The 27,733-nt window shown below is 40.6% G+C and overlaps 1 protein-coding gene across 2 annotated transcripts in view; it reads left to right on the top strand.

The window, feature by feature from the left end:
• SLC23A2 (solute carrier family 23 member 2) overlaps nt 1-27,733 on the top strand; it is a 99,633-nt gene that overhangs the window by 1,161 nt on the left and 70,739 nt on the right. The window contains exon 2 of one of the 2 annotated variants that reach the window (XM_026657756.2): nt 2,596-2,662. The gene's annotated coding sequence lies outside the window, so the exon portion shown is untranslated. Of the gene's footprint in view, nt 1-2,595; nt 2,663-20,651; nt 20,764-27,733 lie in introns of those variants that run through there. The other variant, XM_024197208.3, reaches the window with a different exon arrangement.

The following is a 27,733-nucleotide window of genomic DNA, read 5'->3' on the forward strand; positions in this document are numbered from 1 at the left end:
CCCCCCCTCCCCCCCCGATCCCTCTCTTGTGATATGCTTGTGGGTTTATTTGGAACAGATAAAAGGATACATTTGTTCTGTGACTTTTACCTGTGAGCCCCATGTTCCTGATATTCCCTCCCATGTGTGTCTTGTGTACGCATTTTCTTTATCTTAAAATATTTTTATTGGAAATGAGCGACACAGATAAAATCAAATTCCACCATCAAAGCTTGGTCCTAGCTTGCAGTTACATTTCACTTTCTAAAAGGTAAGTCAGGGGTAGGCAACTTATGGCACGCGTGCTGATTTTCAGTGGCACTCACACTGCCCAGGTCCTGGCCACTGGTCTGGGAGGTTCTGCATTTTAATTTAATTTTAAATGAAGCTTCGTAAACATTTTAAAAACCTTGTTTACTTTACATACAATAGTTTAGTTATATATTATAGACTTATAGAAAGAAACCTTCTAAAAACGTTAAAATGTATTACTGGCACGTGAAACCTTAAATTAGAGTGAATAAATGAAGACCCGGCACACCACTTCTGAAAGGTTGCCGACCCCTGAGGTAAATAGAGCAGTTAATGCCCAGCATTGTGTATGCAAGTAGCATAGCTTTCTATGCGTATGTGATTATTTTTTCTATAAAAGATAAAATACAGAGACAGAGAAAGGAGGATTCACTTTTATTCCCATCCTTTCATTTTGAAACAACCATTGTTGTAGCCTAGTCGGAGAAGATAAACTCTTAACACAGCCTTGGATCTGCTTTTGAGGGTGGTTCTTTAGGCACCAGAAGTTAGCAGCCTGAAGGGGAATCACAAACCTTGCAAGTATCTTCTGGCAGAAAGGGGAAGTCCCTAGATTAGTGTAAAACAAGGTAATGAATGATCTGATGCATTTCTTCCCTTTTCACTTTTGCCACACATGGTCTTAACATGAGTTAGCAAGTTGAGATGAACCTTAGGCTCCGTCCTGAAGTTTGCCTCAGCCTGCTAATGTGTGCGGAGGGAAAAAATTACAAACTGCCCTGTGTTCATTAGGTTTTTACCATGTGTTAACTAATGTGTGATAAGAGACCATCTTTTTTTCCCCCTAGTGAGTTTTCGTGGGAGTTACAAGAGTATTGTCTAAGCTCTAGGGGAAAGGCGCAGGGTTTGTGACTACCATTCTCTCCAGCAGTGACTTGGGCAGCTGCTTGCTGCCTTTTTTTGCAATAATGAACCATGTCCTCATCTTGCATTTACTTTTGATCCAAAGGTGAGTTTGGGAAGCAAAAAGGAAATATACCAAGCGCGATAGCAACCCCTACAGTTTTCTAGGTAGTAGTAGGACATGGTGAAGGAGCAGCAAGAAAAGAGTCCTTTCTGAGACGGGAGTGGGAGGATATAGATATTTTTAAAATATGCCTTGTTGAGTGTTTTTCTTATCGTCTGTCTTAATAGCATTAGCACTGAAATACTCCTGCTTTGAAGTTAACACACAATTGAATTCACAGGGAAGAATAAAGGTCAGAGCTTTGCTATTAGTGTTGTTTGGATGGAGACATTTTTCTGCATGTGTAGCTTAGTAAGGGCAGCAGCAGTTGAATTTTTTTCCCTAACAGAAAATACTAAAAATGTGGGGGGGACCCCCCCCCGCACGCGATCAAAAGATTGGGTAGAAAAGAACAATAGCTAGAGATGCTGCCGATTGTAGAGTTTCAATTTGTTAATGTTTTGTTTTCCATGTCAAAGGGTTATAATTAGAACAAGTCAGCTTGTCACTTTCTCTCCTTGGCTTTGCCTACATGGGAAAGTTTTGGTTCTCTCTCCCCCCCCCCATCTAAACCAGTAATTGACACAGTCGTAGAAACCTCCATGTGGAGGCTCTTACTCTGGTATAAGAATAGCTTTCTTTGGTTTAGTTTGTCACTTGGGTTTAAATTAAACTGGTAAAACTTTTTTTTTTTTTAATAGTATGGATTCTTTGACAAATAGTGGATAACCTGCCATAATGATCTAATTTGAGACAGTATTAACTTTTTTTAGGCCTTATCTGCTCAGGGGAAATTGACTTGAATTACTGTTCCAGAATAGCTCCCTAGGTGGACATCCTGTTTTAGAATAAAAGTCACTTCATTATTCTGGACTTTTATTCCAGAAGTGTCTACACAAGGAGATATTATGGAATAGTTTATTCTTCAATAGCTATTCTGGTCAATTTCCCTCATGTAGACAAGATTCTTATTACTCTTTTCTGTAGACAAGGCCTAGAGAGACTGGGGAGCCATTTTTTAAGGATGATTTTTTTTTCAAACACATTTTTCTCATGCATTTCATTTTCAAGCTTGAGGCGCTATGGAGAAGAATGTTCAAGACATTCTTAGGTATTCTAGGGCCTGCCATGTAAATTACATTGAGGGTATAGCACAAACCAGAATGCGATCTGACTGAGAGATGTGTTGGAACTGATTGGGGAAATTTGGGTAGTTAGCCGGAAGAATTTCCCTGTTTTATGTCCATACATATCTGAAACAGTTACTACCATCCGGTACTCACCTAACTATAGTTACGAAGAGTGAACACTTATGAAACACTATGTCAATAATTAAAATATGTTTTATTTTTGCTTAGAATCTGCAGGAAGAGGAGACTGACAGTCGGGTTATGTAAGGGGATGTGCATCATGCTGTAGTGGAAGGTAGGAATAAATTAAATAATTGAAAACAAAATCTGTTTGCTGTGCTCTGTTGCATTAAAATGTTTGCTTGTAAGCTTTCACTTATCCCTTTCTCCTCTAACCTATAATACTGCTGCTATTATTGTGGAGCATGTTTCCATTAGAAACCATATTTTCTCGTGATTAGTAGTGTACTGATGGTAACTCTAGTCTGGAAGGTGGAAAAAAGTCTGGGGGTGGTCAGCTATTTTCAGATTATAAGAGGCAAAAAATGAAGTTTAGACTTCTAGGTTTTCTTCTATGTACCGACTGTTTCAAATACTGTAATTTATGAAGAACCTATCTTGACCTCTAGATATAAAACAAATATATAAAAACAAATTCACCACTTACTATGAAGAAGTGAATCCAAATTGACAACTCTCAGCTATGTTTGTTTAGCTTAACCAAAAAAAAAAAAAAAAAAAAGCACACCTTGGAAAAGGGATCAGGATTTTGAAATCTCACTTTTTTTCCAACATCTAGGTTTGTACTATAATTGCACTGTAACATAGTGGATTCACCACCTGAAGTGCCCAGTTGTGGCAGGGTGCAATGCTGTGACTGGTCCTTGTCTCCGGCATCTTTTTCAGGCAGTCCATCTCTCAATGGGTCTTCTGTTGCCCAGCCCTTCAGCCAAATTGCAAAGTTCAGTGTCCTGGTGTGGTAGCAGAAGGGTCCAACTGAAAGTTCACAAAACACCCCAATACAAGAGAGCCTTTTGCTCCCATCTTGGGCTATTCCTGAGCCTGCCTTTTGGCTCAATATTCCTTCCATTGGGCTTGCATGCCTCAGAGGCTGGTAGGGGAACCTAGGCCCACCTTCTGCTCTGCCTGGGGACCCTGTATAAAATAGCTAGGTCTGCCCCTTCAGACAGGCCGCTGTTTTCCTTTGCCACTTCAGATCTCCAAGCCCCCTTGTGCTGCTTTCTTGCAGTTTGTGCTTAACATAACTTCCCTTCAGGCTTCTCCCTAGATCCTCCCAGTTTCTTGTTTCTCTGCTAAACTAGCTACCCTTCCCTCTGTCTTGGGCTCCACTGAAGTGCTTTTACTGCCATACTTCAGGGCCTTCCTATCCATGTGTCTAAGAGAGCTGTGCTAATTGACTCAGGAGGGAGTGAAGTCCAGTCCAGCCCTTTGCCCTTTAATAATGGGGAGATTTCAGAGGTTCTTAACCTCTCCACTTCAGGCAGTGAGGCACATGGATATCCATTCTCAAAATCATGTTAATATTAAGTTTGAGACAAGTTAAACACAAAGCAATTCTATTAGTGTTGAGGACATGCACTATATGCCCTTCAGTATATAGATGATGTTAGGTACAACCATAATGATCCGGATCTGATCTTGTGTGTGGTAGAGGACATTATATCCTTCTCCTTCTGTACAAGTGGTGTTTTGATCCAATGCTTGTGATGTCGAAGTGCCGGAGAAAATGAGCTCTCTGAATGATTCCAGGGTTTTTAAAAGGGCATAGAGGAAGAGTAGTTCTGTTAGAACTGCTTTTGAAAAGGTCTAAGCAGCAATACGACATTTAATTGTATTCTTGTATTAGACTTCTAGGTTTTATGTTGGTTAAAAATAATGGCTGAAATAGGGTTTCTTGAGTGCAATTACTAATCATATTTTAGATGTAAAGGAATGTTTGCTTCTTATCTGCCTTGTGATTAAGGGGATTGAGGTCTGATTTCAGTAACCTCCTGCTAACATGAACAATATGTTTGTTTTTAGATTAAAATGGCTCAAAGTATATAGAGTCAAATGGGTATAAATACTGAAGGAAAAGTTGGTTGATTTTTTTCTTCTTCCCTGATGGTGTTTTAAATCTAACACTGCACATAGGGCTGGTTTGGAATGTTCTGAGCATCCCTGAAATTTATTAGTTGCATATATTTGTAAGTCAGCTACCTTATTGCGTGAGTCATTTTAAGTGGACTGGATAAAACATTTTGAGACTGTATTGTAGAGAGCAATTCTGTATTGTCAGGTGAATGAGCAAGTTGACTTAGTAGGTCTCCTCCATATCTAATTTTTGATTCTGTATACTTGCACTCCTAAGTACATGTAATAGATTCTAATGCATTTAGTAAGCTTGAGCCCCATTAGTACTTTAAAATGCACTAGCACATTTTCATTGTGGCTACTCTGGTTTGCTTGTCATCTCTTGATATCTCATTAGACTTGTTGGCAATGTCCCCTCCCCCTCACTCCCCCCACGCAAATGTCTTCAGTGTGGTTTCAACTCTTATCAGGGTGCTTGCTCTTGCTGTGATCAGCTGTAAAATTTAAAAGTAGGTTGGAGTGGGGAGAGAGAACTTTTAGTCTTTGTGCACACGCGGGCACCCTAGCGTAAACAGGCTGCTGCTGGTATTTGAAGCACTATGCCCACTAGAGCGGAGTTAGATGATACGGCCGTTAATATGCTGGTGGCCTGTCTACGCCAGGGCTATCAAGGTTGCTAACGCCAGTGGAGCTGAACTGGTATTAGCCATGATGGGAAATCTTTGAAAGGAGCTTTGGGTCAAGTAGGTGTGGCCTGAAGTTACACTTGCAGAGTACTATAGATGTAAACTGAACCCACTTCTGAGACACATCTGTGATCATGGCTCTTATTTGGCTACCATAGTATCATTGTTTTTCGGTGGTCTTTTTGGTGTCCCTAGTTTAGCATTATCAGTTAGAATACTATACTATGCCTTTAAGTATACATTTCAAAGTTTTTCTATTTTGTGGTGCTGATTGAATTTAAGCTTTAAAAAATAATCTTACAATATTCATGAGCATATAAATGCTTTCCAAAAAAAGCCCCAAACCTACAACCTTGATAGCTTGTCATGGCTTTGTCACTTGTCATTCTATGAAGTTATTACTAGCTTGTAATTCGGAATAAAATGCTGCATTACAAAAATAGCAACTCTCTCTTGTTTCTCTGGCAAATGTTAAATAAAATTAAAATGCCATGAAGTCAAATTGCAGTTGAGAGCTGACTGCATTGTGATAGGATTTGAACATGCTGTGGCTTTTACCTTTCTTGTGGGAAGGGATGCCTGCTTTGTGTTATCTGAGTCTTGGAATCCCTATTGTGTTAAGTTACAAAGGATAAATGAGGCCGAAATCGAGAAACTGGTCCTTTGTATGGAGATTCCAGTATCTGCTTCTGTCCTACTTAACAAAGGCAACATGCTTGCCTGTGCAGACCATTTCAGATGGTGGGATGGGACAAAGACTTTCTGATACTGTACCCAAGCTCTGCCTGCAGTTCCCAGACCATTTGACGACTAGTCTCTTGTAATGTCTTTTAGACCAAGGGAATTATTTGACGAGACTATAAGGTTGTGGCAAATTTTTTTCTGAAGCCAGAATAAGTTATTTTTGGTAGGCAAGCTGCATGTCCCTCATTCAAGGACCAGCTGATTAGTCATTCTTTAAACAACCAGCACTTCAGATGAGAGGCTGAAAGGGCAGGTTTCTTTGTGAGAAGTGCATGAAGGGGAACTGAAGGAGGAATTCATAAGGAAGCAGGCTGGGCAAATACTCCATTACTTCTGCTGTTTGGTGACATTTACAAGGAAACTGAAGCAGGAGGTCACTTTTCATTCTCACTTAGGTTAGATGTTCTGGACAGTTGAAATACATGCAGAATTAAGTACGTGTCAACAGTTTAACCAGAGAGGCATTGTGATCTAGTAGGGTAAATGCAAGACTGGGAGCTCATGAATCTTAATACTACCTCTGAAGTCATGTGCATACTAGGTAAAGGCATCATCTTTTGAAGTGTTTTAACTGATATGATGTAGAGCACCGCTTTGCCCTGAGTTTGGACAGGATTGCTCCTTTTTAAAAAACATGTTGGGATTAACCATCAGCAGCTAATGGCATGGACTAGCAGCTTGGTCTAGCTCTCACTACAGTCATTGAAAGACTCCTATTGACTTCAATAGCAGTTGGATCAAGCTCTGAAGATGTGTGACGGTGAGTTAGTCACAACTTCTGTGCCCCTTTCCACATCTTTAAATGGGGACAATGTTTGTCTACTGCACAGTGTTAGTGTGAAGATAATTGTTTATAAAGTACTATATGATCATGCTGGTAGTATTATAAATTCAGGCTACCAGACAGTGGTTTTACTAACCTGATATTTACCCCGAATATGTTCATATTATTAGTTTACTTACTCCAATTTACTCTTGGAATTCTATACATTTAAAAAATTTAACAGATGCAGGTGGAGGGACATCTTGTTTTTTCCAAGTATTTTGGGGTTTGTGTTTTATTGTAGCGCCAGTCACAAATGTATTTGACTATTTAATCTAACTAGCCCAATTTTCATTTTTTTTAAATCAAGAAGCTGGAAAACTTGTACAATAATGAAGAACTTGACTTGGTATAGTCCATTACCTAGCAAAATGGGGTTCTAGTTCATGATTAGAGCTTCTAGATGCTCAGTAATCTTCTCACAGCTGTGTCGGTTGACTTTGATGTTTGCAAATCCTTGGATAAAAGGCAATATAGAAGCAACATACTAGTCTCCCTCTGTAAAACCTGGGTCATGGTATTTCCAACATACTGGTATATTTCCATTGTCTTTTTTGTAAAATCCATCCCAGTTTTGATTGTTTAGATCTCTAAGGGAGAAGATGGGGGAGAGTCAGCATGATCTCTTGAGTTGGTAGCTGATACTACTCTTGACAGAGAATATTTCTCTATGATGCCTCTTCTACTCTAGGAAACACTACAGTCACTGGCAACAGATTTCAGCAGTGGGTTCCTCTGAGTATGTCTGCATTGAATTAGACTCCTGTTGCTGGCTCGGATTACAGTGCTGTTTAATTGCTGTGTAGACCTTTGAGCTTGGGCTGGGCTCTAGGACCATCCCACCTTGCAGGGTCCTAGAGCCCAGGCTCCAGCTGCAGCTGGAATGTCTACTCTGCAATTAAACAGTCCCTTGGCCCAAGCCCCATGAATCCGAATCTGCTGTCCCGGGCCAGCCGTGGGTTTTTAATTGCAGAGTAGTCATATCCTCTGAATCTATTCTGACAATGGTTTAGTTGGAAAGTACAAAGCATGGTAGGACAAAACAATTTTCAGCACCATTACCGAAAGCGTCATTAAGGCCATATCTACATTACAGAGCCCATGTCAGTGTGGTTATGTCAGCCTAACTACACTGGCGTAGCCCCCTTATGTAGATGCTGCATAGGCAGATAGAAGGAGTAGTTCTGCTGTTATAGTAATACCACTTCTCCGAACCACATTTAGCTATTCCTAGATTCCAAGGCCAGAACCGACCATTGTGATCATTTAGTCTGACCTAGTATAACACAAGTGAGAGAACTTCCCCAAAATAATTCCTAGAGTATATCTTTTAGAAAAACATCTCATCTTGATTTAAAAATTGCCAGTGATGGAGAATCCATCACAACGTTGGTAAATTGTTCCAATGGTTAATTACCCTCTCTGTTCAAAATTGACACCTTACTTCCAGTCAGAATTTGTCTAGCTTCAGCTTCCAGCCATTAGCTCATACTTCTAGCAGATGTAGCAATGCCAATGTAAATTGTAAGTGTTGACCAGGCCTGGGACTCAGTTAAACCAAGCAATACTAGCAATTAAACAATTTTAAACAATTTCAGGGGAACTTATTGATGATTGTCAGCAGTGGTTTTGTTTCCTACCGTTAGATGAGCCTAAGACCATAGAATTGTCTGGATCCTTGGACTTTCGCTATTTTCAGCAAGATCTTTTGAACACATGTTAGCTCAACTTCTGCACACCAGTTAAATGCTTTCATAGTCCATTCAATACTTTCTGAATATGCTCAGTCTTTGTCTTTAGAACAATGCATCCGGTATATTAAGTATAATTACCATTTTTATTCTGTAAGCTGTTGAGACAACCAATGCCTTGTTGAATGGCAGGTAATAGATTGGTTGTGGAGACATCACAGCGTGTGGGTATCTTTAAAAAGAGGATATCTACACTGATCTCGTCTTGCCTTAATTATTCAAATAGGAAGTTGTCTGTTGAAGGAAGAATATATAAGAAAGGGGTTTTACTCCAAATAGTAAACAGGGAGAGTTACTGCATTTAAGAAAAGGTTCAAGGCATATGGACATTAAGTAATGCCAATTAAGTGAGGTTAACACTTCATTGTGTTATGCATATAACTCTAGTTACTAAAATGTGCCAAACCAAATTATGTACAGAAGCATCATAAAAGCCTTTTAACTTTAATACATGGTAAAAGAATAAATTGCTAGCCTGTCAAAAGGTTACAAAAGACAGAAAATTTATTCATTTAACCAATTTAAATACATGGCCTAAAATAAGGTCTTAAAAGGGTAGTCTTGTTGTAAGGATAAACTTTGTTTCAAGGTTTTACTCAAGATGGTAAAAATATCTTTGTAGCTGTTTGAACCACTGTCGACCTATTCTAGTTTTCCTTTGTGACATTCCTTGATGACCAACATAGAAATGAAACATTTCCATTTCTATTATCTTCTCATTTACATTGGTTGGTGAATTGGTAAAAAATAAATTGTCAGTCCATGTTGGACTTAAATGTGTTCTAAATCTTTTCTTACTTAAAGACTTCTATACTGAGGAAAAATTTCAAACCCATTGTGGTAAATCACACCTTGCTGTACCAATGTTAATCATTTTACTTGCTGTATAGACTAACTATCAGTTGTTAGTAAGCAAGGTCTTGTTACTGCCCATCTCCTTTTCCTATTTGTTTCCCCAGTGAAGTAGCAATGCTAAATTTGTAACGTTGCATTAATTTCCAAAGCAGCCAACTAGCTTCACCAACAGAGAATGGTGAGGAGGTGAAGCTGGATGATTGAATAATACCTTTTATCTAAACATATCTCAAACAATAGCAAGGGGAATAATGAGCAGGACTAGTTGAACACGTGCCAGTCTGTGTAAACAATCTTTTCAAACTTGTTCCGTTGTGAAAGTGATAAACTACTAGATAGTTGCCGTAATATGTTGAAATAAAGTGCAGCATTACATAAATCTTTCAGTGTATGGGCAAGAGAGTGAGGAGTGCTCAGATAATTTAAAAAGCATTAATAATAGGAGTTAATGTTTTGCTCTGGGATGAGAAACTATCTAGAGCTAGACCTATAAAGGGATTTAGATACCTAACTGCCATTTAGCCACCTTAATCCCCCAGTCAGCTGCCATCTATCTCTGTAGGTGCCTAAAGTCCCTAGTGCTTAAATCTGTAGCTGGGCATGCACACAGCTGCCTCTGTCTAGGTGCCTAGCTCACAGCTAAGATCCTCAAACAAGACATTGCCTTGCCTATCTCACCTGCGGGGCTCCATCTAGTAGGTGGTGTCAGGAACTGCCTACCAGAATGGGTGCTGCACAAAACAACACGAGGAAAAAATGGTGTTGCATTCCCCCTTTAGTCCAGTGGTTAGCACGCTCACCTAGGAGAAGAGAGCCAAGTGCTTTAATGCATATTTAATTATTTATACACAGAGGAACAGTTTCAACAGGAGAGCCTGAGAGATCTGCCCAGCATGCACCCATAGCCCAGTGGTTACAGCATTCTCTTGAGAGTGGGGAGATCCAAGTTCAAGTCTCTGCTCCACAATCCGGCAGAGAATGGAACTGAACATGGGTCTTCCACATCCTGGTTGAGTACCCTAAACACTGGGCTAAAGGTTATAAAGATACTACTAACTCCTTTTTGTGAGAAAGGGCTTAGACATCTAACTTCAGGAGAGGGTTCATGTTTCTGACTCCCAAACTTAGGCATCTACGACCTTTTGAGGGTTAGGTCTTAGGGCACTTCCTGCTCAGCTCAGTGGTTTTTGTGGCTCTATTCGTAGGTGCCTAACTTCCCCATGCATTGTATAGGAAGCCTGGGCACTTAACTCACGGTTGTAAGTCTCACTAGGCAGTAGGGCACCTAAAAGTTAGGTGTTAAAATGCTTAAAGTCTCCTTTGCTGATCTAGCCCCCCCCCCCCAAAAATAGTTAAGATACTCCATGTCCAGTTAGTGACCGTAAATCACTGGGTTTGTCCTCATGATTAGTCACCAATAGTAAAACTAACATAACTTGGGTAAATCCTGTTTCTTGTTCTGTTTTTTAATGTTTTCTGGAGACTTTCCTTGTCGTATAACACAAGCTGCTTTTCTGTGATGAACCTGTGGAAAGAGATTTATCGGGATAGCTCGGTGGTTTGAGCATTGGTCTGCTAAACCCCAGGTTGTGAGTTCAATCCTGCAGGGGGCCATTTAGGGATCTGGGGCAAAAATCTGTCTGGGGATTGGTCCTGCTTTGAGCAGGTGGTTGGACTAGATGACCTCCTCAGGTCCCTTCCAACCCTGATAGTCTATGAGTTGTGATCAATGTATTTATTGCAAACATTTGCATTAAAAGTCATCTTCTGACATAACCATCCTCCTTTCTCTGCAATTGAGACAGTTTGAAATTAGTATGTTAATTTTAGCTTTTTAATACTGTTTGCTTTCAGATTCTAATCTTGCTTTCAGAAACTCCAAGTAAGAACTGTTACTGGAGTAAAACACACAGACTAACAGTTTGTTGGGTTCTTTGAAAGCCATAGTTCAGTGCTGGAGGGCAAACTTGGTTTCCACTTGGACATCATTTTTAAAACAGGCCTGTGTGATTGTCTGGAAGAACATGCCAGTGCAATTTATGGTTATCATCACCACCTCTTGGAAAAGGGGGTTTAGATTTTCAAAGCCCTTAATAAACATGAATTAATCCCTGTAAGAGGTTAGACTCACCCCTGCGGCACCTCCTGCTGGTTACTCCAGGGAATCAGCTCAATCCAGCCTGGAGCACCTTCTGCAGGCCAGTGATCTGCCTTGTCCTCTACTGGCTCCCATGTCCCTCCCAGGACCCCGGTACCCCTTGCTCTGGGTCTCCCCTCCCAGGGGAACCCCCACCCACTAACCCCACCTTGCCTCAGTGTAAGGCTACTGCCAGTCATTGTCTAGCCCTATGCCTGGGGCAGACTGCAGTATCAGCCTACTCATCACTGGCAAGGAGGGTTTGGACCTGCTGCCTTGGCCTACATCTGGGTTGCCCTCTGCAACCCCCAGTACCCCTTGGCCTAATACTAGGCCGCAGCCCGGGGCTTTCCAGGCTGGAGCTCCCCAGCTCCTCTGCCTTTCCCCAGCCCTGCTCCACTCAGGTACTCTGCTCTAGTCCCTTACAGCCAGGTCCTCCTTTCTCTCTGAATGTAGAGAAAGACTGGCTGGCCTCTGCCTCACAGCCTTTTTATATAGGGCCAGCTGAGGCCTGATTAGGGTGTGGCCCAGCTGCGGCTACTTCCCCAATCAGCCATGGTAGCTTTTCCCCCAGCCCTCTGCAGGGCTGGCTTTAACCCTTCCCAGGCAGGAGTGGGTGTTAACCCCGCTACAATCCCTAAAATGCTAGAGGTTGTCAGTAAAGATGTGGCATTTCAGGTGTTAGTATGCATTCTGGTAGAACTGTCTGAGACCTTCAGTGTTCCTGTGGGAAGCTGTGAGACTTGCCTCGGCTCTGTGTCACGGGCCCAGTATATCAGTTTGTTTTGGTAGATTGCTGGCAGGTGCCCTCTGTAATGCATGCTCATCCTTGCAGACAGAATAGTGAGTATTGAATGGATAGCATTAGTGAAATAGAATTTATGCCACTAATTTCACTGGACTTTCCATATGCTCTTAAAATCTAAGCCCTTTTGAAATAGAAACTTTTATTATCCTTAGTACTGCTGATGACTGTTAAATCTTTCTGAATTGCTTCCTTCTTGGAATTTTTTCAGTTCCTGGTCCTTCCCTGTAATTGTTTGTAGTAGATGTCACAGTTGAAGGCAACTGTGCCTTGTACCCCTTCCATGGTTTAGCAAGGGCAGCCACTGTAGGTTCCCAGATCCCTAACTGTCACCTCTCTTGCACAGAGACCTTCCTGACTTGAGTTTTTCCAGGCTGCACAGTTCCCTGCCTACACAGAGTTCCCCAGCAAGCCAGGCCTCCTCTGCACTTTGCTTTCTCTTCAGAGGCTATTGTTATTACCCTTAGCTACAAGCTACTCCACAGCTCTTTCAAGCGATCACATGCTTATAAACTTACTAGCAAAACTTAGATGTTCTTATGTACTTTTGTTAAGCCATGGATGCCTGTGTTGAATCCATCTACACTTCCTCGTAATGAAGTCAGTGGCAACACCAAACAGGAGATAAAGCAATGCAACCTCGTTTGACACCAGTATCTGTGAATAAAATGTTTATGAACAAAGGAAAGTAAATATTTCTCAGAGTAGTGCAAGCATAAAAAACATAAGCAAATGCTGATGCACAAAAAATACAATAGTTTATACTAAGCTTACTAAGAGATCCAAGTAGATTGTTTGGGGCAATTGCTCTTCAACCTGGAGGGTCCTCTCACATTGGGATTTGCGGTGTTCAATCTTGTCCCTTCTCTAGTTTGTGCCAGATCAAGTTGCCTTTATCCTTTGAAATGTCGAACAAAGAAAAAAAGAACTAGGCTGGAAAACATATTGGTTTTAGTTGTTTAAGGAGAGGAAAACTCAATTCAGGTCTATTTAAAAAACAACCCGAGTTATAGGATGTGTCCAAAAGTTGCTGCCTCCTTGAGGTGGCTATGGACAAACTCCTTTATCAAAGGCACTTGTATGGGAGCTGGGGTGCCTAGGTTCTCACTAGCCCGTTCATCCCCAAGCACACCCTCCCTCGCTATCACTCCTTTTCATCACTGGACTAGTCTGGCACTGGTAAGCCCCTTCGTTTTCAGTTTAAACTGATTTTTACCGAAAAAATCCCGGGTTTTACAAAAAATATTCTTTTTTCCCCCCTGATTTTCACCCTACTTTTGTATCATTCAAATATATAAAAATAACTTCTTTTATTGGGAAAATACAACACATTGCATGTGATATATGTATTACAATAATACATTAGTCTGTGTGTATATGCAAAGAGGCCTGTGGAACTAAGGCTCTGTGTTAGTCTACAAGATACACGCAATAAACAAACAGACACGCACGCAAGCTCTGAAGTGCCTGCACATCTGAATGTACTGATGAATCTCATGCCCACCATGTACCCATTCAAGCTGTTAGCAGATAATGGTTTAAAGATCTGACGCATTAAAATGGGAAGAACATGAAAATCAGTATCATAATACATTTCAGACCACAAGGAAGTATTTGAAAGTTTAAAAAAAAACAAAGAGGAGAAAAGGATGAAGTTGAGTGTATGTGCTGCAAATGGTGTGGCCCAATTATTAAATGTAAATATTTATAGGCTAATAGTACTAAGTCTGCAACAGTAAACTGCTTATTCAAATGAAAAGTTTTATTTGGGGATTAGAGATACTGTACATTGTTTTCTTAAACTCAGAGGAGAAATTGTGTTTTGAGTTCTGTTTTAGTTCTGTAGCAAACCACATTGAATTCTGTTCATCAAAGCATTAATATACTGAATACTTTTCTCTTGTCCTTCCGTCCACCAAAATAAACCCCGATATTTATCCAGAAAAATTACTAATATGTTTTGCACTGATTTTCACCTGTTTTTGTTGTAGTAATAAATACTGATAATTTCCTGGGTAATTTTAAATAAAATAAAAACCAAAAATGAAGGGCCCTACTATAAGCAATAGTGCATTCTGCTAACTTCAGGATATTGTGACTCTCCGAATCATTAAAATGATAGTGTATTGCCTTATAGTGAAGGAAACAGATTTTTATATAGAAAGGTCATCAATAGTAGTTTTCCCCGCTAGTGATGGAACATAGGTATTAGATCTTTAAAGGCTCTGTATGCTTTTTTCTTTTCTGTAGGTCATCTGAGTCAGCCTTCCCTTATCACCTCTGACTCTTCCTGATGCCAGAATAAAGTTTTCTAGATGTACTTCATCTCTAACAAGGGATTCTATCTTGATGGAATAATTTTGTGTTTTTTCTCCCCTTTCATCTCCTCCCACTACACACTTTTTTCTCCTCATTGTCTCCAAGGTTTGTGGTGGTTTCTCCACCACTGGAAATGGTAAAATCAAGATTGAATTTCCCCCCCCTAAAATATGGGCTGTAGTTCAAACAGGAATTAATTCAGGGAAATACTATGGCCTGTATTATGCAATAAATCACGCTGGATCAGGGGCAGGCAAACTTTTTGGCCTGAGGGCCTCATCGGGTTTTGTAAATTGTATGGAGGACTGGTTAGGGGAGGGGGTCGTGGCCCCCACCTCCTATCTGCCCCCCGGGACTCCTGCCCCATCCAACACCCCCTGTTCCCTGACAGCGACCCCTGCCCCATCCAACACCCCCTGTTCCCTGTCCCCTGACCGCCCCTGGAACCCCTGCCGCCCCATCCAACCCCCCCCACCCTGACTGCCCAGGACCCCTGCCCCCATTCAACCCTCTGTTACCGCCCTGACCCCCATCTACACTCCTGCCCCCGACCACCACCCCGAACTCCCCTGCCCTCTATCCAACCCCCCCTGCTCGCTGCTCCCTGCCCCCTTACCATGCTGCCTGGAGCACCGGTGGCTGGCGTCGCTACAGCCACACTGCCCGGCTGGAGCCGGGCCACGCCACCGCCACCACCGCGCAGCACAGAGACCGGGTCAGGCCGGGCTCTGCAGCTGCGCTGCCCCTGGAGCTCACAGCCCAGAGCATTGCGCCGGCGGCGGAGCAAGCAAGCTGAGGCTGCGGGGGCTGGGGGACAGCGGGGGAGGGGCTGGGGCTAGCCTCCCGGGCCAGGAGCTCGGGGGCCGGGCAGGACGGTCCCACGGGCCGTAGTTTGCCCACATCTGCGCAAGATGATCACAATGGTCCTTTTTGGCCTTATTATCTATGAAAATGTCTCTCTTCCTTTGCTCTGCTGCTACTCTTTTCCCAATGACAACCACCACTCTCAGTACTAGATGGCAAACACGGTCGCATTAACTCGTAGCACTGCCAGTTGCCCACGGTGAGACGTTGAGCCAGGTAGTACAGGGGGCTAAACCTTGCAGCATCCACTGTACTGGGTGTGCAGTTAGCTAAAAACTTCTACAGTGGGGTAAGAGCTAGATTGAGGAAAATGGGTAATTGAAAGAACTGAGTACCTCACACTTGAAACCTAACAATTCCTTTACATAAAAATGAGCATACATTTGCTGACTATTCCTAGAAAAGCTTCCTTGAAATAATCCTAAAGGAATGTATAGTCACCAGATCAGAAGGGCATTACTCTACCAACTGCATTATTGGAAAGAAAGTGAGAAAGTGATAAATTTGAGATGGGCTTGTGGCCATGCTTTGAAGATTGATGGGAATATTTAATTTCAGATGAAAGTAGGTGTGTTAAGGTTACTGCAGCAGCTAGGGAGTACTTGAATAACTTTTGTACGTATCACTTGCTTACTGAGTCCTGAAGGAGATAACAGTATTTGAAGTGAAGATTGAGCAGAGGCAGGCTTATGCACATATCTCCTTCCCCTAACGCCATTTCACCTTTGTGGCTAGATTATTCTGCTTGTTCAGTTAGCATTTAGTGCAGGAGTTTTTCCTAAGCATATGTGCAAACAGCATGTGGAGTTCAAGAATGTATGAATTTGGAGTTGCTTTTGTTTGTATAAAAATAGAGAATAACTTCAGCTAAAAAATAGAATTCTGTCTAGTTTTGTGCACAGCTTGCAATCATCTCACTGTGGAAGTCTAGTATAAATGTGGTTTATACTGGCAAAAGCAGTTGTTTGCTGGTATAACTGCCTCTAAACTATGGCTTTTGATGATATAAAAAAGTGTCCTTAAAAATCACACCCTTAACCAACGTTACTATACTGGCAAATGTTTTAAGTGTAGACCGGCCTAGGTTTCTTAAAGTGTGTCAGTAGCATCCTGTGATTTGTGGCATTGGGTTCTGCAGAGCAATCCCATAGAATGAGTGTGGATTTTTGCCTGTCTGTGGCTAGCAGATCACCCCCTGAGCGGAGTTAGCACCATTTGTGTGCTGTATCCTGTTGTGAAGCCTGACTGTGAAAGGTCCAAGATACTGGCAGACATCAGGTATAGTTGGAGAGTACTTGGTCACCTTGCTTAATAGCAGATTAGATACTCAGCAGTCGGTATGTGGTCTGTTGCAATGCAAGTTGTTTCTTTGAGTTGTGGCTGTGCATGTTTTAGTGTGTGTGGCAGAAAGAAGTATTGACAATCCTCAGTAGCAAGAAACCCAGGTTCTCCCTGAAACTTGAATGTAATAGTTAAAGCTGACATCGGCATTGAAATCAACAACATCAAGTTAACCCTTATTGAACATTGAACCATATATTTACTATTGTACCAATCCAAGTTTAGTTGTAAAGATAATCTCTGGGGGTTGATCCACCATTAAGAATGATTTGTGAATGTAAATGGAGGTCCAGTAAAGAGGTATGTGATCAATGTCAAAGATTGCTGATCTAATAAAAAGAACAGTAGATCACTGGCTGCCATCTTACCGTATTTTGTGGGGGAACAGTTACATCTGTGCCCACAAAGCTCATGGCCCTGTATATGGAAGGGAAACTTTTTTCAAATATTTGAAAGTGATCTCTGACACTTGGTCCTGAAAACCACAATATATTCAATGTGCTTTCTTCTTGAGTAATGAGCATATATTTAAAAATATAACTCCCTCTTGACTATTTTTTTTTAACTGAGTATTTTATCCTTTGATTTTAATATGTAAAAACATACAGATGCAGGAAAAGTTCTAAGAAATGTTCCATAGTAATATGCCCTGTAATCAGATTTAGGATACAAATAAAAAGTCAGGCATTAACAGTACTCTTTCAAACCAGAAAATGAAATCCCAGTTATGTCACTATGATAGGATAGCAGTGGACATCCTTTCTGTTACAACGGAAAGACCTAGATTTTAACTAGTCGGGTTTTGTAAGGAGCAAACATGTAACAGTGCCAAGTATCCAGGATCGTGCATTGAAGTCAAATGGCAGGATTTCAGAACAATTTCACTAGTCAGATGTAGCCCTCTGTATGTCATTTACAAAGCATTAAGTGTAGGAGCCCTAAGTGCTTTCATATTAAAGGGATGCATCTTAAATGCTTTTGTAAGCAAGATGATACTGGCATTCAAGGTCTTGTAGTAATTTCTCTGAATTTAGAGTACATTTTACCACCGAAGGCTGTGCTTTACTGTACCTGCAGTTAAAATCTGAAATCTCTAAACATTTATAAATATGTCTGCAAGATAAAACTTGTTTGTTTTCAGCTCTTTAAATAGTAATGAGATTTAGGTCTATTTATTCTGTTAATATATAATGCTACTTTCCTGTACAATTGCTTTGCTTGTCCTCTGGTTATTTTAGCAGTGCTTCAAAGGGAGGATGTTCATTTATGGATATGCTATATAATTTGATGGTTGGAAGAAACTTCAAGCCTTCCATTGTGACCCTGTTTTGGGGAGAACACTGTTAAATTAGATGATAACCCTCCACAATAATTTGATGATAACCCTCCACAATAATTGATACATGCTAGAGAGACTCATCTTGCCTTGATGAATCTGATGTGTCCCCTATATGATTTCCTTGCCAAGGGACCTACTACTTTGTTGAAAAATCCTGCTCTAATAAGGGCAGCCTCAAGCATTTGAACATTAGCTAACAAATGTGGCACTTCTGTTCTTTTAAAACAGATTTTGAAGATAAGTTTTGTAATAGCATTGGAATCACTTTCTTATTCAGTCTTGTGTTACAAGATAACAGATGTATGAAAGATCAAAAAGAGTGATTTGATTGGGAAGAGTTGGCATGCATTGGGCCATGTTATCCTGCTTTCTTGGCATTCATGATCATGCAATTAATTGGCATTTCACACCTAAATAAAAGGCACATGCAAATGTATTGTCGTGCCATACCTAAATCAAAAGTAACAATTTTTCTGGGGAATGTGATAGATTGGGGGGGGAGGAAAAAGATATTTGTCCTTACTCTTGAAATGTAGTGTTTGCAGGAACAATTATTGAGCAGTAGGCCCACATTGCTCATGTGAAATGCAGCATATATAAACAGGATTCAGTGGAATCCAAGTTAGCAAACCTCTGCTTTTGAGTATGTAACATGGAGACGTGTAAGTTAAGTGCATGTTACCATAAGACAAGGCAAAGCTGGAGGAAAAGGTACCCAGGATTTGGAGCTATTCTGCTTTACTTGTAAATGAGGCAGGGTTTTTTTTTTTTTTTTTTTTTTTTTAATTTTTTTACTTTAAGGAAGAGTTTGGTCAGAACTGTGAATACAGTGATCAGGTAAGGGGGTCTTGGTATAATCTATCTTAAGTTAGGGTGGGCGCTCAGTAAATTTCCAGATATTTTGACCCCAGTGTATGTCTAATAGCAGATATTGGTATCTGAATAGAATATTTTGCAATATTTGTTTATCCTTTGACTGAATGCCTCTGTTTTGTAAGTGGACAGAGAAACCAATGGCATATGTGTATGTGTGTGTTTTTGAACCCAGATTTTTAAGAGCTGAAAAACAAAGCAATAGTGCCATCTAGCTCTCTCCAATTTGTGAGCAGTACAAATGTTTGGCAATTTTAAAGCTGTTTTTTAACAGAAAGCCAACAAAACTTATTTTCTGGAGGTGTTGAGTACCTGTTGCTCCAATTGACCACAGTTAAATCTGTGAATGCTCAGCACCTGAGACAAGGCTAATTGTTCCTATTTTACCTTTCTTTAAAAAAAAAAAAAATCCACTGAAATAAAGAGTACACAATTCCTGTTCACACTGAAATCATTATAGAGAGAAGCTTTTACTTGTTGTTTACTAAGAAGGAATAGGAGAAAGCCAGTCTTTAGCCACCAACAGCTTTAGCAAAGGTAAGCATTCAGTGCAAATCATGTTGTGTTCCAATACTTTGCCTTCATTTGTTGTAATGTTTGTTGATGATATTTGTGATTAAACTGGTTTATAAAACTAAGCTTCAGAACTTACATACTGTGGCTGCCTAGTTTGCAGTGTAGTTTCAGATAGAAATTAGAAGGTAGTATTTCAGGGTTCTATACTTGACATACTTGGTGACTTTCGGCTAGCCATTTACTTGGCCTCAGTTTCTCCATCTGTTAAAATGTATAATGTATAAAATGTATAAAATGTAAAATGTACATGTCTTTGGAAAGGACTTACCTCTTTTGGATTACATTTTTTGTAGAAATGCAAAGTGTTAATATACATAGGACATTTAGTAAACTACAATAAAGAAACAATTTTAAAAGCATCTTTTAAAATTAGGACCTAATTTTATTTTCTGTTACAATTCTCCTGTTTTCAATCCCCCCTCCCCATCATAGGCACTCAAACATCAAATTTTACTGACTAAATTTTGTGCTGTCAGACAAGATTTGAGTTCATTAGTTTTTTTTATTGATTTAAGGTAATAGCTATCAAAATATTTTCATAGCAGTCACGCAGCATGTGTTCATGTCTCCCCCTTCCTTTGTATACTGTGTGATTGTGTTCTCCAGTGTTTTGTCCTACAAACCATGTAACTAACAGTATAATAACATCAATATTAACAATAGTTAATACTGGAAATGGGGGTAGGATGGGTGGGGAGTGCACGATTATAGCTTTTATAAAATCAGGCATTTAAATAGTTGTCCTGCTCAGTTTGAGGATTTTGACTGTGTTCCACTGGATTTTCTGCCTATAATATTCCAGCATGTATACAACAGTTTATCATGTCTAAACCACCTCCAGGCCATTGGTTTAATTTGATTTGTATGCATTATGCTATTACTCATAAAGCGACTTACTGTGCATTTAATTAAATGTTCTAGTTATGTCAGAGGCATGTAGTAACAGCTTGTGACCATGTGGTGTCTTCCTGTATTTTTAGCTGTTGTGTAATGTAAATAGTGATTCTGATTGGAGAAAATAGTTATACAATATAACGAGCCCATCTAGATTATAAAAAACCTTCAGTATGTCTGCATTTTAGTAGAACGTTACTCACAGCCTTCAGTTCCTCTATGTAGAAAACGTAAGAAACTTTGGAGAGGACAATTGGTTGAGAGGCTCTGTAGAGATTAGTACAGATTTCTGGAGGTAAGATATTTTCTTTGAATTGAAGTTGTAAAAGGAAGAACTCAGCTGCTTAAGTTTAGATATTAAATGTCCAGTTTATAATTAAGTAGACATAAAGAATATAAGATGTAAATGACTATAAACCATATGAAAAATTCTTCTGATTTTACAAACTAACATTCAAAACATGTCATTTGGATGTGAGGACTTTAACCAGTTTTATTTGCTTACTGTAGAAAACAGATTTGTGACTGCTGTAAAGAGAACTAGGAAGAAATGCTTAAGCCATTCTTAATTTGTAAAGTCATCTGTGGCAATATATTTGCCTACAGACTTAAATTTTAAAAAAATCCTTGAAATAAGAGAAAAAACCTGTGTGTGTGGAAATCATTCAGTTAAGAATGAAGTTTTACAGTGTTTGAAAACGCTGAAGTGTTTATAGCAGGAAATTTGGGGAGGAAAAAAATTGTTGCTGTTGGGTTTTCTTTGAACAATGTTGTATATTTAAGAACAATAAATGGAAGCTTCACATTTCTCAAATACTTTACAAAGCCAGTTTTTCCGACTAGAAAGGAAGCTGTTAATTATGTGGATAGTTGTTATCAGTCATGAGTTTTTTGTGTAAAGTACCTAACTAAAAGTAGATACTCACTCTTGGGTTGATTAGTCTCATGTTGACTTTAAGGTAATATAGTTTTAGAAGGGGACCGAGAACTCTAGCTTTTGGAGTTCAGAGGAGTATTAAATATGCTCTTCCAACAAGGGGATTCTCTCTGATTTAAGCTAGAAATGATAATGAGACTGGGTTTATGGATAAAGATAGCTTACCCTATATTTCTGCATTGCAGTTTAATGTAAGGTTAAACAAATAATGTTTACTCTGCATGCTGTCAGGAGTCTTCATGAGCAGGTGAACAGGATTTAATAAACTGTAGTGTCTGAGGATATCAAAATTTTTCAATTCACAGATAATTATGCAACACATGAGGACCAAAAAGACCCCTTGGTGTCAATTACATGAATTTTTCTGGAGGAAAAATAGTGTATCCAGATTAAAACTGCCTTGAAATTTCAGAGGTTATTACTAATTCTTTGCACCAGAATAAAATAAATGAATGTAATCATTCCTGGGCAAGGTATACACTGCCATGTGATACACATTTAAAAAATTTATTTAGGTTCTGACATGAAGACCTAAACATTGATTGACAGTAGATAACATTTAAAAGCACAAAGCAACAGAGGGTCTTGTGGCACCTTTAAGACCAACAGAAGTATTGGGAGCATAAGCTTTCGTGGGTAAGAACCTCACTTCTTCAGATGCACAGTCATTTCAGTAATGACACATGCAACATAGAGGAGAAATAATATATATAATATAATGTTTTAAAATTGACGTGATTTCTGCCAGAAATGGACATGGATTGCATTCATTTTAACATGTGTCTGGCTACATGGTACAGAGTAAGAACTCAAAATTGTGCTCTGTTTCATAATGAAAACTGCAAATGTAATGTGTTTCTCAAATTTGCTCTGGACATTATTCCCAGAATTCACTTTAAATTTTTTAACGCTGTTAAGCTAAAAAGCACAAAATCTGAAACACTGAACCCCTATTTTTTTTTGGATCACATTCCTTTTCAAATCTATTGTTTCAGCCTATATTGGAAGCATCCTACTCGTTCATTTTTTATTTGTATATGAACTTAGTATGTACTGTGCTCCACAGGAGATTAAACCAATCAAGGATGATGTAGCAAGAAGAATGATCACCAATAGGAAAAAATACAGGATCAGAGAAAAACCTAGGAAAATATAGGGGCAAGTGTGTCCAGAAAATACTGGTTATCTTTGTTCTCAGTATAAACAGTGTTATATACCTGAATGGCATGTCTACACAGCAACATGCAAGAAAGTTAAGCCAAATTAATTGATGTTGTGAATTTAAAGTACATTAAAGCCGTGTGGACTCTCAGGCTGAGTTTAAAGGGAACTGAGTCCATATTACTTCTCACCATGAGAGTCCACACAATGTTTCAATATGCTTTCAATTCCCATCTTCTTCAGTTAATTGAGCTTAATTTTCCTGAGCATCCCTGGGTAGAATGCCCAAGCATCGCAGATAAATTACGAAGACATACTAGTTGCTGAAAGCCTGTGCAGTCACAGGGGTGTGATTGGTGAAGTCATACTGGATTTAAAAAAAAAGGTCAGAGCCGAAAATGGTTGGGAACTTAAAAATTGGTCAGTAACAGACTATGAATTGCAGTGATTTTTGAACCTCATGATATTCTGAACAAAAAGAGCTCTCAGTCATATTGGTAGCTGTTTCCATTGCTTCACACTGACTCAGACATTCTAGGGTTGAGAGTGATGTTTGGGGTTATTCTGTTTGCTGGTTCTATGGGTGATTGTGTTGATTTTGTATGTGGATTGTATTGTGCTGAAAGAGTTGTGTGGATTTGTGCTGGTGGCGAATGAGGGGTGTGTGCAGTAGTCAAGGCTATACGTATTTGGAATTATTGTGTAAGTTGGTTGCGGTGTTTGTGTGCGTGGTTGTATCTGGGAAGGGGTAGTTGTGTTGGGAGTTTTATGTTGATTTGTGTGGGTGGCAGATGGGCATATGAGTGTGGCAGTTGAGCCGGTTAATCCAGCATCTATGCAAGTCTCCCTCGTACAACTAACGAAATTGTTGCATATAAATTAGTGGTAGAGTGAGGGTGGGACCAGTGGTCCATCTAGTCCAGCATCTTGTCTTCCGACAGTGTCTGGGCCCAGATGATTCAAAGGGAGGGAACAGAACAGCTCAAGTTATCGAGTGACTCATCCCTAGGCATCCGGTCCCATCTTCTCGCTGTCAGAGGTTTTGGGACACCCAAAACATGTGGTCACATCCCTGACCATCTTGGCTAATAGCCACTGTGATGGACCTATCCTCCATTAACTTACCTAATTCTTTTTTGAACCCAGTTATACTTTTGGCCTTCACAGTATCCCCGGCAACGAATGCCACATGTTGGCTCTGCATTGTGTGACAAAGTACTTCCTTATGTTTGATTTAAACCTACTACCTGTTAATTTCATCATGTGATTGCTGGTTCATGTGTTATGAGAAGGGGTAAATAACACTTCTTTATTCACTGTCTCCATGCTAGTAATGAGTTTATAGACCTCTATCATATCCCCCCTCTTTTCCAAGTTGAACAGTCCCAGCCTTTTTAATCGTTCCTCATACGGAAGCTGTTCCATACCTTTAATCATTTTTGTTGCTGATCTTTGTACTTTTTCCAATGCTAATGTATCATTTTTTAGATGGGGTGACCAGAACTGCACACAGTATTTAAATTGTGGGTGTACCATGGATTTATATAGTGGCATTATGCTATTTTGTGTATTATTATCTGTCCCTCTCCTAGTGGTTCCTAATGTTTTGTTAGGATTTTTTGACTGCTGCTGCATATTAAATGGAAGTTTTCAGAGAACTATCCACGATGACTCCAAAATCTTTTTTTCTTGAGTGATAGCTAATTTAGACCTCATCATTTTCTATGTTGCATGACCTCTGATGTCATAGTGGTCTAGGACTCTTGGCATGGCATAGATACACACCTTATGGTGGCTGTACGCTGCACAGGTGTAATTTCATAAAGTCAAAATGGCTGAGAACTTAAAAATTGGTCTGTAATAGACCACCAAACCAAGTGATGATTCAACCAGAATCATAGAAGATTAGGGTTGGAAAAGACCTCCGGAGATTATCTAGTCCAACCCCCTGCTCAAAGCAGGACCAATCCCCAACTAAATCATCCCAGCCAAGGCTTTGTCAAGCTGGGCCTTAAAAACCTCTAAGGAAGGAGATTCCACCACCTCCCTAGGTAACCCATTCCAGTGCTTCACCACCCTTCTAGTGAAATAGTGTTTCCTAATATCCAATCTAGACCTTTTCCACTGCAACTTGAGACCATTGCTACTTATTCTGTCATCTGCCACCACTGAGAAAAGCCAAGCTCCATCCTCTTTGGAACCCCCCTTTGGGTAGTTGAAGGCTGCTATCAAATCCCCCCTCACTCTTCTCTTCTGCAGACTAAATAAGCCCAGTTCCCTCAGCCTCTCCTTGTCAGTCATGTGCCCCAGCCCCTTAATCATTTTCTTTGCCCTCCGCTGGACTCTCTCCAGTTTGTCCACATCCTTTCTGTAGTGGGGGGCCCAAAACTGGATGCAATACTCCAGATGTGGTCTCACCAGTGCCGAATAGAGGGGAATAATCACTTCCCTCAATCTGCTGCCAGTGCTCCTACTAATGCAGCCCAATATGCCGTTAGCCTTCTTGGCAATAAGGGCAACTGTTGACTCATATCCAGCTTCTCGTCCGCTGTAATCCTCAGGTCCTTTTCTGCAGAACTGCTGCTTAAATAGTTGGTCCCCAGCCTGTAGCGATGCATGGGATTCTTCCATCCTAAGTGCAGGACTCTGCACTTATCCTTGTTGAACCTCATGAGATTTCTTTTGGCCCAATCCTCCAATTTGTCTACATCACTCTGGACCCTATCCCTACTCTCCAGCATATCTACCTCTCCCCCCCGCTTAGTGTCATCCGCGAACTTGCTGAGGGTGCAATCCATCCCATCATCCAGATCATTAATGAAACTGTTGAACAAAACCGTCCCCAGGACTGACCCCTGGGGCACTCCGCTTGATACTGGCTGCCAACTGGACATTGAACCGTTGATCGCTACCCATTGAGCCTGACGATCTAACCAGCTTTCTATCCACCTTACAGTCCATTCATCCAATCCATACTACTTTAACTTGCTGGCAAGAATACTGTGGGAGACCGTATCAAAAGCTTTGCTAAAGTCAAGGTATATCACATCCACCGCTTTCCCCATATCCACAGAGCCAGTTATCTCATCATAGAAGGCAATCAGGTTGGTCAGGCATGACTTGCCCTTGGTGAATCCCTGTTGACTGTTCCTGATCACCTTCCTCTCCAAGTTCTTCAAAATGGATTCCTTTAGGACCTTCTCCATGATTTTTCCGGGGACAGAGGTGAGACTGACCAGTCTGTAGTTCCCAGATTCTCCTTCTTCCCTTTTTTTAAAGATGGGCACTATATTTGCCTTTTTCCAATCATCCGGGACCTCCCTCGATCACCAAGAGTTTTCAAAGCCAATGGCTCTGGAATCACATCAGCCAACTCCCTCAGCACCGTTGGATGCATTGCATCCGGCCCCATTGACTTGTCTATATCCAGTTTTTCTAAATAGTCCTTAACCTGTTCTTTCACCACTGAGGGCTGCTCACCTCTTCCCCCTACTGTGATGTCCAGTGCAGCAGTCTGGGAGGTGACCTTGTCTGTGAAGACCGAGGCAAAAAAAGCATTGAGTGAGTACTTCAGCTTTTTCCACATCCTCTGTCACTAAGTTGCCTCCCCCATTCAGTAAGGGTCCCACACTTTCCCTGACCACCTTCTTGTTGCTAACATACCTGTAGAAACCCTTCGTTACCCTTCACATCCCTTGCTAGCTGCAACTCCAATTGTGCCTTGGCCTTCCTGATTACACCCCTGCATGCTCAAGCAATGTTGTTTATACTCCTCCCTAGTCATCTGTCCAAGTTTCCACTCTTTGTAAGCTTCCTGTTTGTGTTGAAGCTCACCAAAGATTTCACTGTTAAGCCAAGCTGGTCACCTGCCATTTTTGCTATTCTTTCTGCACATCAGGATGGTTTGTTCCTGCACCCTCAATAAGGCTTCTTTAAAATACTGCCAGCTCTCCTGGACTCCTTTCCCCCTCATATTAGCCTCCCAGGGGATCCTGCCCATCAGTTCCCTGAGGGAGTCAGTCTGCTTTTCTGAAGTCCAGGGTCTGTATTCTGCTGCTCTCCTTTATTCCTTCCTGGTGATATTCTGAACAAAAAGAGCTCTCAGCCATGCTTGTAGCTGCTTCCATTGCTTCACACTGGCTTTGTCTACACTTCCACTCTCCCGCTGACATAGCTACCGCCACTTGTTGAGGGGGGTTTAATTATGCCGGCAGGAGACCTCTCTCCCGCTGGCATAGAGCGGCTATACAGGAGAGCTTAGTGGTGCAGCTGCAGTGGTACAGCTGTGCCACTGTAAGATCCGTAGTATAGACATAGCCATTGACTCCACAGAAATTCTTAGCTTCAGAGGGATGGGATGCTCCTGGAATCTTATTTCTATAGATTATTTTGTATGACAGTCGAAATACCACAACCACTAGAAAATATTATGTTCTCTTTTGAAGACTTGTTTTAAAGCAACAGCATCTCAGAACCCAAGTAAGTAACTAACTCAGTACCCAAGGGTCACCTAAATGTCCTTTGAATCTACTTTTAAAAGCCCAAATTTTTGGTTAGTTTTTTGGGGTACTTGCCAAGCTTTTTATCCACTTCTCTGTACAGTCCCAACATTTCTATTGGGCAGAGACACCTGTTTCATGAAGGATTTTTAGAGATGATACTTAAAAGTATTGCATCAGGGATTTGAAACATACTTGCCTTGTAAGCATCTGAACGCTGTTGTTTGTTGAGTGCTAAGCCTTTTTTCAGAGGTATTGCAAACCTTTGTTATGGTTACATTTTAGTCACTGTCATGGAAAACTGTTGTTGTAAAGGACTTGTGTACAATAAAAGGAAAATAACTTGTAAGCCTTCTTTTAACTGAAGGAGGCTCCAGTTTGTGATACCCTGTGGAAAATCTGTTCTCCCAGACTGAACTAGAAAAATATTTAAAAAATAAAATAAGTACAGTGGTTAAGGACCTGATCTTGCAAGCATGGATCCTCACACCATGCAGAGCAAGGCTGTCGCACCTTCATGTGGGCTCAGGGTTCTGCCCACCTGGAACAGTTTGCAGAATAGGGACCTAAACTGTTAATTTACTTGTTTATAAAGCTCCTATCTAAGCATCAATTTTAAGATTAATTACTTGGGCAAATCCTGTGAGCCAATCAGAGTTAAGGGGAAT

The sequence above is a fragment of the Terrapene carolina genome, unplaced genomic scaffold (assembly GCF_002925995.2).
Source record: "Terrapene carolina triunguis isolate 2854851 unplaced genomic scaffold, T_m_triunguis-2.0 Scaffold53, whole genome shotgun sequence".
NCBI lineage: Eukaryota > Metazoa > Chordata > Testudines > Emydidae > Terrapene > Terrapene triunguis.